Raw genomic sequence first — 15128 nt, 5'->3', positions numbered from 1 at the left:
TAAGCCAGCAGAAGTAGCAAAGTAAATTACAATACTGTCCTCGGTGCCATTACGGAAAAAGAAGAGCTGGAGACAAGATTCTGGAATACGAATTGCTCTCAAAGAAAGTGAACACCATACTGTAATCCAGGTAACAAAGAGCATTTAATATATGTATAACTGTGATGCCTGATAGCATGAGAGCCTGTTAAAGGACCAAAGGTTGCCAAAAGTACACTTCAAGTGAAAAACCAAAACATAACCACAACAAAAACCACATCAAGCCACACATGCAATAGAGAAGGGGTTAAAAAAAAAATAAAATACCAAAGGGCCTCCAGAACCACAGGTTCTACTGCCAGACACTCACATCAGTGGCACGTGCAGCAGGGCCAAATCAAAGACACCACAGCTAGGTCTGGGTAAGGTGACATCGCAGCGCTGCGTGAAGATGCAAGCTCAGGTTCCAGCAGCCCTGCAGATACTGCATCCTACCTATTTAAGGCTCTGTTTCTAGTTGCACTGATGTATTTGTATGACTCGCAGTTCCAGAAGCACTTCTCTAAACACTATCTCTGGCATCTCTTCAGTGCAGCACAGTCAAGGATAAAAATAACTTTTACACCTCTTTATATTTCTCTTCCCCTCTTTCTGCAGTTCTGTTTCTCTCCTTGCAAAGAGGAGAGCGACATCAGTTAAGTCATCCAGCAAATGTAAAGTGGTTATGGCTACTGCTAGAAGGGACACTACAGCCACGAAGCTACCACTGCAGTTAGTGATTTGAAGTCTAATGGAGCAGGAAGCAGCAAACTATGCAACAGAAGTTTTAGAGAATATCCACACTAGGCATGCCAAGCACACATTAGGCTAGAAGCAGCTGTGGCCATACCAATTTCAAGGTCCCCAAGATGACTTTTACATGTGCCTGAAAGAACTCGCTTCATTCAACACCTTTTAAGCCTGATTGAATCAGACAGTCTCAGCAGTTCTCACATACAAGGCATGCAAGTTCAGCAGCTATGAGCACTCTCTTCACTGGCATGCCCTTGCCCTTTAAGCTTGCTTTAGGTATCACACTCAAAAGCTATAGGGCTTCATTAAGCTATCCAGGGATACAGGTCTGATCGAGCCAGACAACATCTCTACAGCAGCAACATCACTAAGGGCAGGATCACGTTTTGTTTTTTATACTGGGCTGGCTGTTGGAGCTGGGAGATGGTAACCCAGACCAGGAATTGGGAGCAGCCACTAGCAATGCTGGCACTGGCTCAGACCTCCTTATCGACGCAATTCTGCTTTGGCAACTCTCACGGCAGGCCATGGTAGTACCTCTGTGTCTCAACTTTCTCATCCACGTAACAGGGGGAGCACGCAGCACTTCTGTATCTCACTGGAGCGCTGCATCACCCGTGGTTTGCTTACCACTAGAAAGATACCAAACAGTACACTTCCTCAGGTAAACACATCAAGAGACAAGCTCTAGTCCCAACTTGAAGGGTATATGAAAAATTAATATCTTTGAGCCTCCTTTATACCCACCAGCAAAATCCACCCATCCCTGTAATTTGCTTTGAAATAAGGGAGAAAGCACTAATTGTTCAGAATTATTTGCTGGCTGGAACACCAACATCTAAGAGTATGCATTCTCTGCAGACGTGAACTTGCTCTATCCCAGGGCTTGGGAAAGTACCAGTTCCACTGGTGCACAGCACTATCTTTTGAAAGCCTCACCGCGGCATGCACTACATGAAATTGCCTGCCTGAACTTAGATTTTAAACCAGAACAAATATATTACTGCGAAATGCGCAAGACATGTCTGAGCAAGTTATTTCCAGCCGATTTTCCTGCGAACAGCTAACAAAACTGAAGTTTACGTTAAATATACACTGAGCATTTTCTGTTTCTTTTGAGGGCAATCAACATCTGAGTTCCTCTGCCCCAGGAGGTACTGGCACAATCCACTCTGATTAGACTCAGGAGGGGGAGCAAACAGACAATTACTCTGATAACAATCTTATCTGAGGACAGAAATGAGATTAGCAGCCTGGTTGCAGTGATTCTTCCTCAAATATAGCACTAAAAGGACTGACTAACCCAGCACGGGACAGGGAAGGAATTTCCCTACAGAGCACGTTGGCAAGTAAAGTGAGGTGCAATTCGGAGAATTATCTGTTAGGACCAAATGGCCACAAACAGCACAGGTTCCAGGCTAGACGTCTTCCTGACCACGCGGCAGCTGGGCAATTTCTTCCTTCTAGTTTTCCACTGTTACACAGAATCTTATAAGCAAAAAAGCTGTAAGATTGGCTGGGACCATTCCCTGCCGATAGGGAACAACTCCATCCCGCTGTCCTTCCTACTATTTCATTTTTGCAGTCTACTCTCAAAATTCTCAGATGGCAGAGCACCCATTAGCTTTCCATGAACCTAATCAATGATGCAGTTGGGAAGGTCCTCCTCAAACCGTTTTGATTTTACTTCTCTAACTTGATCTCACTCTTTTTAGTTACTCCCTCTACAATAGCCAAACTAACCGCTTTTCCCCAGGTGTTTACAGCCTTCACATCTCTGGAACCATGTCCAGTAACACATAGGGGATATTAACAAAACTTCTCTGAGATAAGGATCCCAGAGAAGTCTGCACTTAAGTCTCACAAAGACAGGATAATTAATATAGTAACAGGACAGAAGCCAAACTGCTCAGAAAGTTGCTCACCTATACTGACAGATTTACATTGGGGGCTTATAAGCATTCCCTGCAATGGACACGACGGACTAGACTTGAGATGCCAACTTTGTTGCTGGTAAATCGGGATGCTGTAGGCTTTGCTCTGCAGCTGGGGGAATGTGTGTGTGTAGGGGAGTGGGGGGGATCTTCAGCAACTGAGCTACAAATTTCTTATCTCCAATACAGCAGTTTCGTGAACTCCTTCCATTGCCCAGTTACAGGAAGGGGACAAAGACCTACAAAACACAGATTCACCAGAAATGCCATGCCCCTCGAGCCTCCCAAAATAACAACAATTTCAACAGCCTCGGTAAATCAAGCTGATGGCAGTTTGAAAACTGATAAAAGAAAAGTTGCTAGCAAAAAGGCAGAGATGTAAACTTTCTTCCTGCAGTATATGATGGCATCGTGCTTCAATATTTGCAGTTCTCTTTACACATCTAGTTAGACTAAGATGAATATCCTTATAAAAATACGTAAGTAAGTAGCACAAGAAGAGGGCCAACTGCTATACTTCTGCTCTGCTGATCTGAATTCACAGCATTTATTTAGTTATAATCCTTCATATAGGAAGTTTATTTATACAGACAGGGATTTCTGGAATTCTGCAGGATTAGTCAATCTACAGCTTTCTCAGTGCATGAATTTTAGCATCAGAATTACACTGCCTGGATATTCGATGCCTGGAGTAAATATTTGGGCTGATGAAGGTTAAACAGATTAGTCAAGATGAAGCCAGGGTTCTCTGCTTATTTACTCAGAAGCTTAAATATTGCTCTTCTTCATTTAAGAAGCTTAGTTTAAAAGAAAAACCCACAAAAACAACAAAAGAAACATACTTACCCACCCCGAAGTGAGACAGCACCAAGATTTCTATCATCTTCAGCCTGGGCACGCATGTGACAAAGCCACACACTGAATCACAAATCTCGCACTCCTTGGCCTCCTTATGGGAAACGCGCAGAAGAAACAACGGCTTCAGCAACAAGCTTGCTGCTCTGAGTTTCAGCTGCACCAGGGAAATGGGATAAACAACCCCCCTCCCGGTTCTATTCAAAAGCAAGAGGGAAATAATTGGTGTGAAAGCCATTTGCAGTTCAGTTACACTTTTGAGATGTGAAAAGGCAGTTATGCACAAGGCCGTGTCCGTAAGTCCTACTGTGGAGAGGATTTCCAAACAGTCTCAGCAATGCCACACATCACCTTTCATCAAAATCAGCAATAAATTCCCACCCATGATAGGCAGAGCAGTGTTAAACTAGGTCCAATTCCTGAGCCCACCTGCTGTATCCCCCAAGCTCGCAATGACAGTTTTCTGTGGCGTGTCAAGAGCCTGATCCAAAACCCCTCCACTGCCAATAGGCTTTGGATCGGCTGGTAAAGGAACAGTAGTTAAGTGTTAGGAGTCAGAAAGCAAAACGGTTTGATTTCACTGTTTGATACATGTAGATTAAGACTGAAAGCAAAAGGACTAGCTATTTAATAAAAAGAAAAGACTATGTGTCAGCAGGTACAAAGCTAGCAGAAGCTAAGAGTTTGAGGAGGAGCAGGCAGGAATTAGGAGTTCACATTTCAGTCCATTTGTTCGGTTTCAATTTCCAAATCAATTTTGTTTAAAGGCACAAACATTAAAACGTTTTCAATTAAGAAAATAAAACTTGTGTTTCAACTAAATGCCTCTGCAGAAAACTACTCCCACTTGCTGGCTTTCCACCCTCCGCTACTGCGCACCATCCATCCCCGCTGAGGTTGTGGCTTGTTTACTGCACTCCCAAGAAAATTTGTGTACAAATTTCAGACACTTTGGAAGAGGAAAAAGTGCCTTCCCTCTGATCCACGTTTACTCTGAACAGATGTAACATTCCTAAGAAGCTCTCAGCTGACTGCCTTTGAAGTCTGAAGAAAAAAGGGGGGGGGGGAGGAAAAAAAAAAAGAAAAAAAAAAGGCTCGACCTTGAAAGCTACATTTCTTCCCTTAAAAGAAGAAGTCTCCAGGGACTCTTGAAAGAAATAAAAAGCAAATTCTCCAGATCCTTATCTCATGCTATTTTTGGGAGGCTTTTGTTTTGCTTCTTTGCTCTTGTCATGTTTGGATTAAAGGACTTCCACAGGCACGGCACACGCGCGAGCGGACCGCTCACCGGACGGGATTTGTGCCAGGGCAGCCCCCTTGCCCCACTTAAGTTTTGCGATCGTAAAAGCGTTGACCCAAAGTGAATTCCGACCCACGAGCGCTCCCACAGCAAGTCCCCCCTTGTGATGGGTTGGGGTCCAGACAGCACTTACACAGCACGCAGGCTCGCGCACCAAAACCTCTTGGAGTTGCCCTCTCACGCTGCCGTGGCTGGAAATACCGCTATTTCAGCGGACACAGCTTGCACTTACCCCCAAAATTGTCAGTGGTGACTAAGTTAACTTTAACACGGCAAAAAGGGGGCTGCTTTTCCTCTTCGACTTCCCTCTGCCTGCTGCCGTGTCCTCGGCGTTCCTCTCCTCCTCTCCCCAAGCGCAGCTCCTCCTCTGTTAGTCTGCCCTATTAACCTTCTCCATATCCCACCCACCCAAATTTGCACATTATTAAGCATCCAGAGTCTTTTGTTCAAGGTCCTTAAACAAAAGCATAGCTACCGCATTTCCTGGCAAGAGGTGCCTTGTACCCAGCAATCACTTAGGGCAGCTCTAATAGACTCATTTCTCCCAAACACAAAAACAGGGCACGCCAGACAGGCGAATTCAAGGACACGTCCTTTCCTGAATTCCACAGAGCAAGATAAGCCTGTGAGCCTTGCGTTTACTTTATCTTAACTAAGAGGCTTCCCCCATCCTCCCGCTCAGTAAAAAACTAATTATTTACCACTGAGGCACGGAATAGGTTAAAGTTTCCTCTGTCTTGTCTAGCTCCCTTTGCAGATTAAGGGAAAACAATGAAGTCTCCGCACTTTGTGATATTGCTAATGCTTCCTGTGGGGATAGCAGCGCTGGCTGCAAAGAGGATTATGATTGCGGTTTAAAAGGAGTGTGCACCGTACTGCCGCAAGAGGCACGGGCTTATCAGAAAAGAAACCAAGCTGCCCCCAAACTATGCACGTGGGACTCCTGCCTGCCTTCGGTTCTGGCTGATGGCTCTGCCTTGGATCACACACCCGCTTATCAGGAGCGATAAACCAGCAGCTGAGCTCGCAGGGGGGACGCGGGGGGGGGATGAACGAGCAACGCCGCGCAAGCAGCTTGCATGCGTTCGCCATCAGAAGATGCAGCAGTGTTTACAGATCATCCCACCGCGGTCGTCCGCATCAAAACACGGAGCTGGCCGGGGCACAGCGGAGTGCAGGGCCTCTGCATTCCCGGAGGCGGTTGGGAAATCTTGCAAGAAAAAGTGTTGGTGGAGCTGGACTAGCTGCGGTGGCGTTGGCTGGCCTTCCACAGGCAAGGCTGCAAATGCTTGGAAAAGCACGGCATCATCGGTTAGACCTGCTCTGAGCAGAGTTACAGCTTTGAGGTACAGCTTCAAGTGCTGGTGAAGGGCCTCTGTCAGCCTCGCTGCTGAGCACAGAGTTGACTCAGTTGAAGGAAAAATAAGAAATTGCCACCGAGCATTTATAAGACACATTTTCCATCACTCCGGGCTCTCTACGGTGCTATGAGCGTGACAGCAGCTTACTCACCCATACATCTCTACCAGCTATTACAAAACAGACACAGCACAATTTCTTTTTTGTAATACCAAGGCTTTGGCCAAACCAGCCATCAGAAATTCCTCAACTCCAAGGACCGCTTAACCTAAGTGGCAGGAGGCACCCACTGGCTAATGCCCAGGTCAGCATGCCGCTTTTTTCCCCACTAATAGTGGCACAGTTCAAACCAGCCAGCGTGACAACCCGAGTCCTCTTGAAGTCTCATGCTGATGTGTGAGAGGGTTTTGTTGTTGTTGCTGTTGGTTTGGTTTTTTGTTCTGTTTGGTGGTCGTTTCTTCATTTAAACACTATCACTGTGCTTGTTCTGACACAAGCTGAAGTTACACAGATACTCCCTCTCATCCCTAATGCTGTTCAGAGGGGTTTAATAGCTCCCTATCTGCTTGCTAGAGGCTAGAACAGCGAGCAATAGCATTAATGCATGCTTTCCTGGATTTTTACAGGCTTAGAAATCACTGAGCTTCATCCCTGCCAGGCCTCACCCAGCATGGCACCGTCTCATTACGGTGTTGTTCTAACCAGTCTTTGCCACCTCCCACCACACACCAGAAGGGCCACAGACCAAAACCTCCAACCAGTCGTAATACCGAACAAAGCAACACTTGTATGACGCTTACGAGGCACTTCCATGAATTGTTGCGTGCCTTAAACCAAGCTCTTTGGCTCCTGCAGACAGCCAAGGTCTCTCAGAGTCAGTGAAAGTTGGATGCTTTTCGCTAACCAAAACAAACCTTCTTGCGCTGGTACAGTTCACGCGTCTCTCTACTAACCTTTGCTGCTGGGTGCCGGACTCACCTGGGATCCTTCTCTATCCACTTTTCCTTACCATTAATCTCTGTGGAAGAGAAGAAATGGAGCTGAAGGACCAAAGATTCACCTGGCTTATGGCTTCTGAAAACAGAACACGAACAAAAACAGAAACTTTCCCATTTAACCTGCCTTCAACAAACTTGTGCATTAAGGGACTTGTGAGCCCCTGCAGAGATCTGAATTCCAATTGACCTAATGTTTCTGACGATCTCTTGTTCTCGGAGAACAATGGGGGCACAGACATTTGCAATAATAAATTAAATAAAATCACTGTCTCTCAAATCTTAATCAAGTCATCACGTGGTCTCTGAGCCTTGGGAAGGAAAAACTTCAGTGCATCTCTCAATTTCACAACCTGAGAGCCAGGTGACTTAAGGTACGCAAGGAGACTTCATACCACAGAAAAAATGTCCTGCTTGATGGTAAGTGTTTTAAAGATTATCTAAGAAGATTAATAGGATTATTTGATAACAGGTTCTACACAAGGCGACAGTGAGAGGAAAGGCAACCTTAGCAAGGAGGACCAACACAAAAGCAGCAGAAAAACAATCAAAAGAAATCCATCAAGGTGAGGGCTGAAGAAGTAGGCTTAAGAAAAAACCAGATTGATAGAGTGGATTCAGGTCTAGATAAAGGCACTTCATCATCACCTCTTCAGACAAGTCATTTTCTTTTTGGCAACATGGGTATTGAATTGTATCGGCAGCATCAGGACAAGCTTTCCTCTCAAATCTAGTCGGTAAGTCTCTGCTCTTTCCAGCCTCGGTGGCTCAGATAGAGACTTTGACTGACAGTGGCATACATCGTCATACTATAGAGACCTTTGATACCCTCTCCAAAGGAGACCCATCCACAGGATGGGCTGTTGATTTAAAACAAAGGAAAAGCAGAGTAAGCATGGTCACTTTGCCAGACTACCGCTAGCAGTGAGGCAGATAGAAAAGCGTTTTGCAAAGGACAGCTCTCAAAGTTTGGGCAGAACTAATCAAAACTGCTGTCCAAGAGAAGGCTGGAAACAAGGAATCAAAAGTAGATACATAGGTAAACTTTACACCTCTGTCCTGTTTGAGAATGCAGGTCTAAGCCTGCATAAACTCTACCTTAATCAAGAACTAATTGAAGATACATGTTGTTTGGAGAACTAAATGTCTGGCTTTAGTAGACACAGGTACAGAGAAAACTGCATTGCAGCCACAGTAAACAGGAGAAGCAAGAAGAATTCATCTTAAAACATGTTGTCTTCCAACACGGGCCTTGATGTGAAACACAGTGATTCATTTTATGACCTGCACGGACTCACCAACGCATTTCTCACCGGTCATCTCTACCACAGCAACAATCGAACCAGACTGGACTGAACTGACCACATCACACCAAGCAGCTCCACGCTTCTGTGGCCTCTTGAGCCTCCTTACCTGAAGGACATTTAGCACTCTGAACACTTTAAACTGTGGAGTGCTTGCTGCCCTGCATGGACATCCCTCACTCTGCCTACACAGAGGCTTTGGTATATCAACTTTCAGAATGCAATTTATACATTTCTAAAATCAGTCAGAATCCCTAAGCTCTTACAAAAGGAAATGAAAAATATTACTGTCAAACGCCCGTCAGACCTAGAAGCCTAGGTGACTGTCATACATTAAAGAAATTAAAAGGCTGCATTTGAGATAGGGATGGGAAGAGCATATACTATCTTGAAAGGCTCTGATTAAAGTGCTCTTAGTATCAAAATTCAATTTCTTTCAGGTTTTGCAAACAACAACGGCCTTGAGCCGAATGCTGCCAGCCTGCCTGCAGCCTTTGAGGAGATTAGGTTATTACCAGCCAACTACGAGAATCTTAAATCCAGTATTAATCCTAATTCCCATTTAGCCACATCTTCATTGTGCAGTGAAAGCTGGCTGTGCATGAACTTGCACATGCATTCTTCCATGTGCAATGATCTGTATCACAAACAACAGATGCTAAACCTCATGTATGTTTAAGAAATACATTCTGACCTTGGTTTCCAGAAAATCCCAATAAAGGAGAAAGACTGGAGCTGGGGAAAAGAGTGGGCCAAGCTGGAATGATTTCCGGGAGATGATGGGAACGGGACAACTTCCAGCCTAAAAGCTTTCAGCAGCCAATAACAGGAGATTTCAGCCTTGGCTTAGAAGAAAACAGGATGCGTAGCCAAATCACAAGGACATAGAAACATCTGTGACCCTGACCCCATAATGCTGCAGTGGTGCTGCCAGTGTCACATCACCAGTACCAAACCGCTCCGATGATAACCGCTGAGACTGTAGAAAGCACTGCCCATCACCATGGTCACGTTCACTCTGCCAAGATAAGTTTTGGGGGGCAAAAGATTCAACATTTCCTCTGAGCGAGCCCTCGTTCCCCTCTACGAAGAGAGGTTCTGAAGCCAGCATGGCCCACCACGCCATCCTCGGCCACTGAGTCCCTGGGGATCGGGTTAGACCAAGACGAGGTCTTCCCACTGTCCACCAGAGCAAAGGCACCTCCTGCAATTCTTGGTCTCCGCAAGTCTGACACCGGCTCGCTACGAAAGCTTTTGCTAACGGCTAGCTCTTCCTATTGTAAAGGCAGGGGAGCCAAAGTGCCATCCTATGTCCTTTCCAACTTCATTTTGCACCAATTCCCTTTCAAATCCCAGTATGGCAGCCAAACTGGGGATGGCTCCAGGCTACCAAGGCTTGCTGAATCACCCATGGGCAAAGATCAGGTCATTCAGTACCTCCTTGCATTCCTAGGCAAGGTACTGATCCTGGAGTCAAAGCAACTGAAGATGAGGATAGATTGCTGCTTGGTCTACTATCAGATGGGACAATTCTAAGTCAGTTTAAAAAGTTCTCACAGATATTTGGAAAAACTCCAGTAACGTTTCCTGTGTTTAAAGCACAAGAATTCACTGCAGATGAAAGGAACCTTCCAGGAAATACATTCCCAAGAGAACAAAAATGTGTTTGGCACTGGTGCCTGTTACAGGCAAGAGGACCTCCCTACTGGCAAGGCAGTCAGCATCTGCTGGAAAATGCAAACTTTTTTTTTTTATAAGTAGGTACACTAATTGCTGAAAACCTGTTTCCATCAACCCCAAACTCAGCAAGCAGCCTGAACTCCCAAACTAAAAATCTTATGAGATTTAGGGACAATATTCTCTAATTGGAGGCACAACTAGATCTTCCTCTCCTTGCAACTGGCTACTACCTATTGCTCGGTCACCAGGACACTCAAGTGGAGGCCCCAATAAAGTTACGGTACACTGGAGTCACCGTAGGCTGTACACCAACTGAGCTGTGGTAGCTCTCCATGTGCACGTTCATCCCCTGCAGCTGATGTGAGATAATTTAATTTAGCAATGATACAGTTCAGCTAAATTGCATTACCTTTCATTTGCCATGGGCTAAGACCACACACATGGACAACAACCACAGCTCATCCAACAGCTGGTAATTTGACTGAGTGCCTGGCTTCTGGAATACTGCAGACTGGTTCATGTACTCTTTTTGCCTAACTTCAAGCCAGTATTTGAACCCTTTCCCAGAAGGTGTCCTACCCATCATGCTGGTACATATCCTGGGGCAAGGTGTCTTCAGTCTTGGGAATCTGGAACTACGAAGCTTCCTGGTGGAAATAATTAGTGCTGCAATGAAGAGTGAAATCTCTCGGAGCATGACAACTCCAATACACCAAACCTCTATTTCTCTGATAGGAGAGTACAAATACGTCCAGCCTGAGCAAACAGGGAACGTTCCCTGTTTACTGTCATGGGCTGGATCTCCTACAACCCTTCTCACAGACTAGTACGCGCAAACGAGGCCAACAGCTGTGGGATGGCAACTTGGTTTAGGCTGCAATTTCTGACAATCAGCATTTCAGCACCCCTTCAGCATTTCAGCACCCCTTCTTTCCTCATTCAGTCAACAGAAAGGAGAAGTAGGGCTTTTAAATTAGGCAGGCAATTAAAAAAATAAGAGGAAGTACCTGGAGATTCCTATTCCGTTCTGCACAAGAATTACTCTCTCAAGGCAACCCTAAATAAAACGAACACCTGCACTGCTTTCTATCGAAGAGGGTGACCCATTCCCTTCCAATAAACACCCTTCACAGACCACACCACGTATCCCAGTACACCTTTGGCCAGCCCAGCAACTTGCTTCACAGGCTCATTCAAAAGCCCAACTCTAAATGGCATGTTTCTTCATAAATAGTAAAGGATTTTGTTTTGCATTTGTGTTTAATCTGCAGAGACTAACTGCGTGCTTAATCACAGAAGTGAGGTTGATACGTCGTGTACATATGCTCCTCTGTAAATCCTACTTTTCCCACTGCCAATACCTTCATCTTCTAGTATGGAAGAAGGGGTTGTCATGGAAGGATGCAGCTCAGGCTCCCTTCTCTTTACACACACAAAAAAACCCAAACAGAAACTGCAAAGCAGTCGCACAGTTTTAGATTTTTGTCTTCAAAACAACTACGGACAGACACAGTAAGAGCCATCTATATGCATGCAATCTGAAATTTTCAAGATTAAGCAAAATACACTGTGTGCAAGAAAACAAGTAACTCTAAGTTAGAAAAAGGTAACAAGATTTTTTTCCAATGATCACAAACATTTCAGGGGGAATCATTTCTTATTAAAAGGCATTGTTTGTAATACCTAAAGCCACCCATTGAGAAATACAAGAGTCAGAGAGAGAAGAGTCCACCGAAAACAGCCTTTAAGTACACATGAGCTTGACAAGCCGACTGTAACTGTCTGTGCTGGGAAAAAAACAAGGCGGGGCAGGGGAGAATATCTATTCCTTCTGCCAAATATATAAATACACACACACACTCTCTCAAAATAATACATTTGCCAAAAGCCACACAGGAAATCATGGTCAGCACACATACTAGATGTCCCAAGTACCCCAGTGCTTAGTGCACTATGAACCAAGCCGTATCTTCATACCATTTAGTCCAATCCAAGTCGCAACAATTTTCCCTAAAGCTGATTTCCCCAGCTTATCCAATTTCCCCAGTCCTATCCAATCTAGCTTGGGATGCCCCAAGCAAAGCAATACCTCATCATACTCATGCTGAATGAGAAAGGAAAAGCTTATTCCACAGTACCTCACTGCTATCCGGGTCCCTTTACCTTGCTTCATCTGGTGTCCTCCTCATACCAACCCCAAACTGATCCCTGCAGCAACCCTTTCTATACCGCCTGCCCTTGCTCCTGCCCCCAGGTTGTACGTGTTGGCAACCATACTCTTCAGCTGCAAAATGGGAAACACCGATGCTTTGAAGATATGAAATAAGCTAGCAGCTAATATTTAACAGTAAATATGCCTTAAAAAAATAAAAAAAAAAAACCACAAAACAAAACATTGAAAGTTGATTGAAACCTGAAAGCCACAACCTTAATGGCAAAGATAACCCTGCATCTGAGTGATTTGGGCTCTCCTGGGGGCTGAAATTGCCTGGCTAGTCCTGATTAAAAAGATAAGCACAGACAGACCCATTGCTCTAAGATAGTTCAGAGACAGCTAAAGGAACGACTGAGCCTCATGGGTTTAATAACACTCACAATTTCTGTTATTTATATCGCCAGTTATCCAAGTATTTACCTGGCTCCAAAGCAGAACATTAACAGAATCTCTGTAGGGTTGAAAGAGATACTCCTAACACATCAAAAATCTCAGCCAAAAACCTAAATAAATGGAACAGAAGTTCACCCAGCTACAGCAACCTGGTTCCGACTGCACTTTTTCTGGGGGAAGGGTCGGGAGCTCCTCAGCCCCATGCCAGCCTTTCCTGTAGGATGCTGGTTGCAGGGAGTACCTGACCTATACCACACCTGTAGATGAGCTCAACTGAGCGTACAGACTGGGTCTGTCCAAGCCATGGGTGCATCATTCTTCCTTATCGCTGGGAGGAGTTGTGGCTAACAGAGGAAAAGCTACTTAAAACTTTATTTCTGGCTGGACTGTCCTTTTGCAGTTAAATAACATCATTGTTGCCTCCCCTCCAACAGCTCCGTATGTTGAAAGGGTTAAAAAAAGACAGCAGAACCATTAGCATTTTGATAGCTTTCCACACATGTATAGCAAAAAGTCTTTAAAATTCATTGCACTGAGATAATCCTTCAAGTCTAGCATATCCTCCTCAGCTTGAGGCAACCAACTGGTTTTCCTCCCCTTAATACCTTAACAGAAAGCTCCAAGGAGTTGCCAGGCTAGAAGTCTCAAATATGCTCAAGAAAAGCAGTCCTGAAGTTCAAGAGAAGCCATGTAAAGTGTCTGGGGTTTAATTAAGAAACAACTATAGGGGCATCATCTTAGATACTGCAGCCCCCCTAGAGATCCTGGCTTCTGTGCATCGCAGCTCACAACACACACACGCACTGTTTTCCTTCCAAAACGCTGAACACACACAACCCCCGCTAATTTCAGCTGCCACGGAAGGTACTCAGCATCTCCGAAGAACGAACAAATTAAAAACCTTGACCCTGATTCAACACAAGCTCAGGGACTTGAGCTCTCATCAAGATCAAGGCTGATTTTTTTTAACACTATTACAATCTCAAGAACAAAGCTGTGATTTTGAACTGCACAATTGGCATTAATACTCAGCAGCTCCACACCTGCATCTGGGAAGTTTTTGGGGTTTTTTTTTGGGGGGGGGGGGGTTGTTGTTTTTTTTTTTTTTTACAGCGTGTGCCTTTTTAACAACTCCAAAGCAAATCGCTTTCTCAAGGAAGCACCCAGGAGTGCCTCAGGGAGGAGAAAGCAGCCATCTCATTTCGTGGCTTTGATTAGGATTGCTGCAGTGAAAACAGGCAAATGCTTCAGGACCACATCACTCCTCAGATACCACTAAATGGCAGGACTCAAGGAGTCACTAACTTGTTAAGGACTATTAGGTCTGATTAGATCCTCTCTGCGAACAATTTTTTGGGGGGCAAACAGTCTGAAAAAGCCAGTCTGCTGAAAGGAAAATGCTTGTTATAAACCTGTGCACACTTCTAAGAAAGTTTAACAGGTCAAAAGTTGGCATTCAAAAGAAGGCAAGAGTAGCCGTGAGTGCATTGCAGTAGCATGTGGAAAAAGGAGGTTCAGATCCCAGGGCCGTGACCTGTCGTTTCCCACACTCTAATGAATATCCCAAACCACAAAATACTGACTATTTTGGCTGAGGTAGAAATTCCCCTCCTCCCCCCCAGTCCTTCCAAAACTGCAGAAGATCTTTGTTTCCCTATGAGAAACAACCAGCCAACCCACCCTTTCCCCCCTGCCCCCCAAAAAAGAAAAACCCAAACTGAGCTTCATCTACAGAGAAAAAGCTGTTATATTCAAATTTAGTAAATGCACAGTTAACACAGTCAAAAGAAGAGAAGGCCTTAACAACGTATCATTGAGCTATATGGGACATTTGGCTCCAAAAGAACAGAAAAGAAAGCCATTTATTTAGCTGGGAAAAATCTTCCTATAATACAGGAAATATTCCCTCCCTGTTTTTTAAACCTGAGACGCCTTTTCTGGGAGGAAAATTTGGGTGGGTACTGTGAAGGAAGAAAGAGTAACTCCGGCTTTTCCTTAAAAGCAAGATCTCTTATTTTCTAGTCCATTCTAAGTTTCCCACGACACCCTTGGCAAGTCATTTAGATTTCACTTCCATCAGTAAAATGGGAATTGGTAAACAGGATTCTCTGCCTCGAAAAGGTGCTACAAAGATACAATCCATTTGCAACTGTGAGATGTTCAGATAATGTGGACCACACAAACGCAATAAACAAGTGGTAGATAATCACTGACACACAACATAGAGAGGCTACATCTGCCGGAAAAATTCTGAGCAACAGGCTCATTCTGGTGGGCTAGTACATGGATAGTTCAGATGCCTGCCCAATCTGTTCACTCAGG

The 15128-nt window shown here is 44.7% G+C and overlaps 1 protein-coding gene across 7 annotated transcripts in view; it reads right to left on the bottom strand.

Moving 5' to 3' along the window:
- TSPAN18 (tetraspanin 18) overlaps nucleotides 1–15128 on the bottom strand; it is a 130050-nt gene that overhangs the window by 92985 nt on the left and 21937 nt on the right. The window contains exon 2 of one of the 7 annotated variants that reach the window (XM_075030966.1): nucleotides 7173–7237. The exons of 5 other annotated variants lie outside the window; for them this stretch is intronic. The gene's annotated coding sequence lies outside the window, so the exon portion shown is untranslated. Of the gene's footprint in view, nucleotides 1–5092; nucleotides 5196–7172; nucleotides 7238–15128 lie in introns of those variants that run through there. One more of the 7 variants, XM_075030968.1, reaches the window with a different exon arrangement.

This window comes from Buteo buteo, chromosome 6 (assembly GCF_964188355.1).
Source record: "Buteo buteo chromosome 6, bButBut1.hap1.1, whole genome shotgun sequence".
Taxonomy (NCBI): domain Eukaryota; kingdom Metazoa; phylum Chordata; class Aves; order Accipitriformes; family Accipitridae; genus Buteo; species Buteo buteo.
The sequence above is the reverse complement of the archived record's forward strand: the minus strand, read 5'-3'. Positions and strand labels throughout refer to the sequence as shown.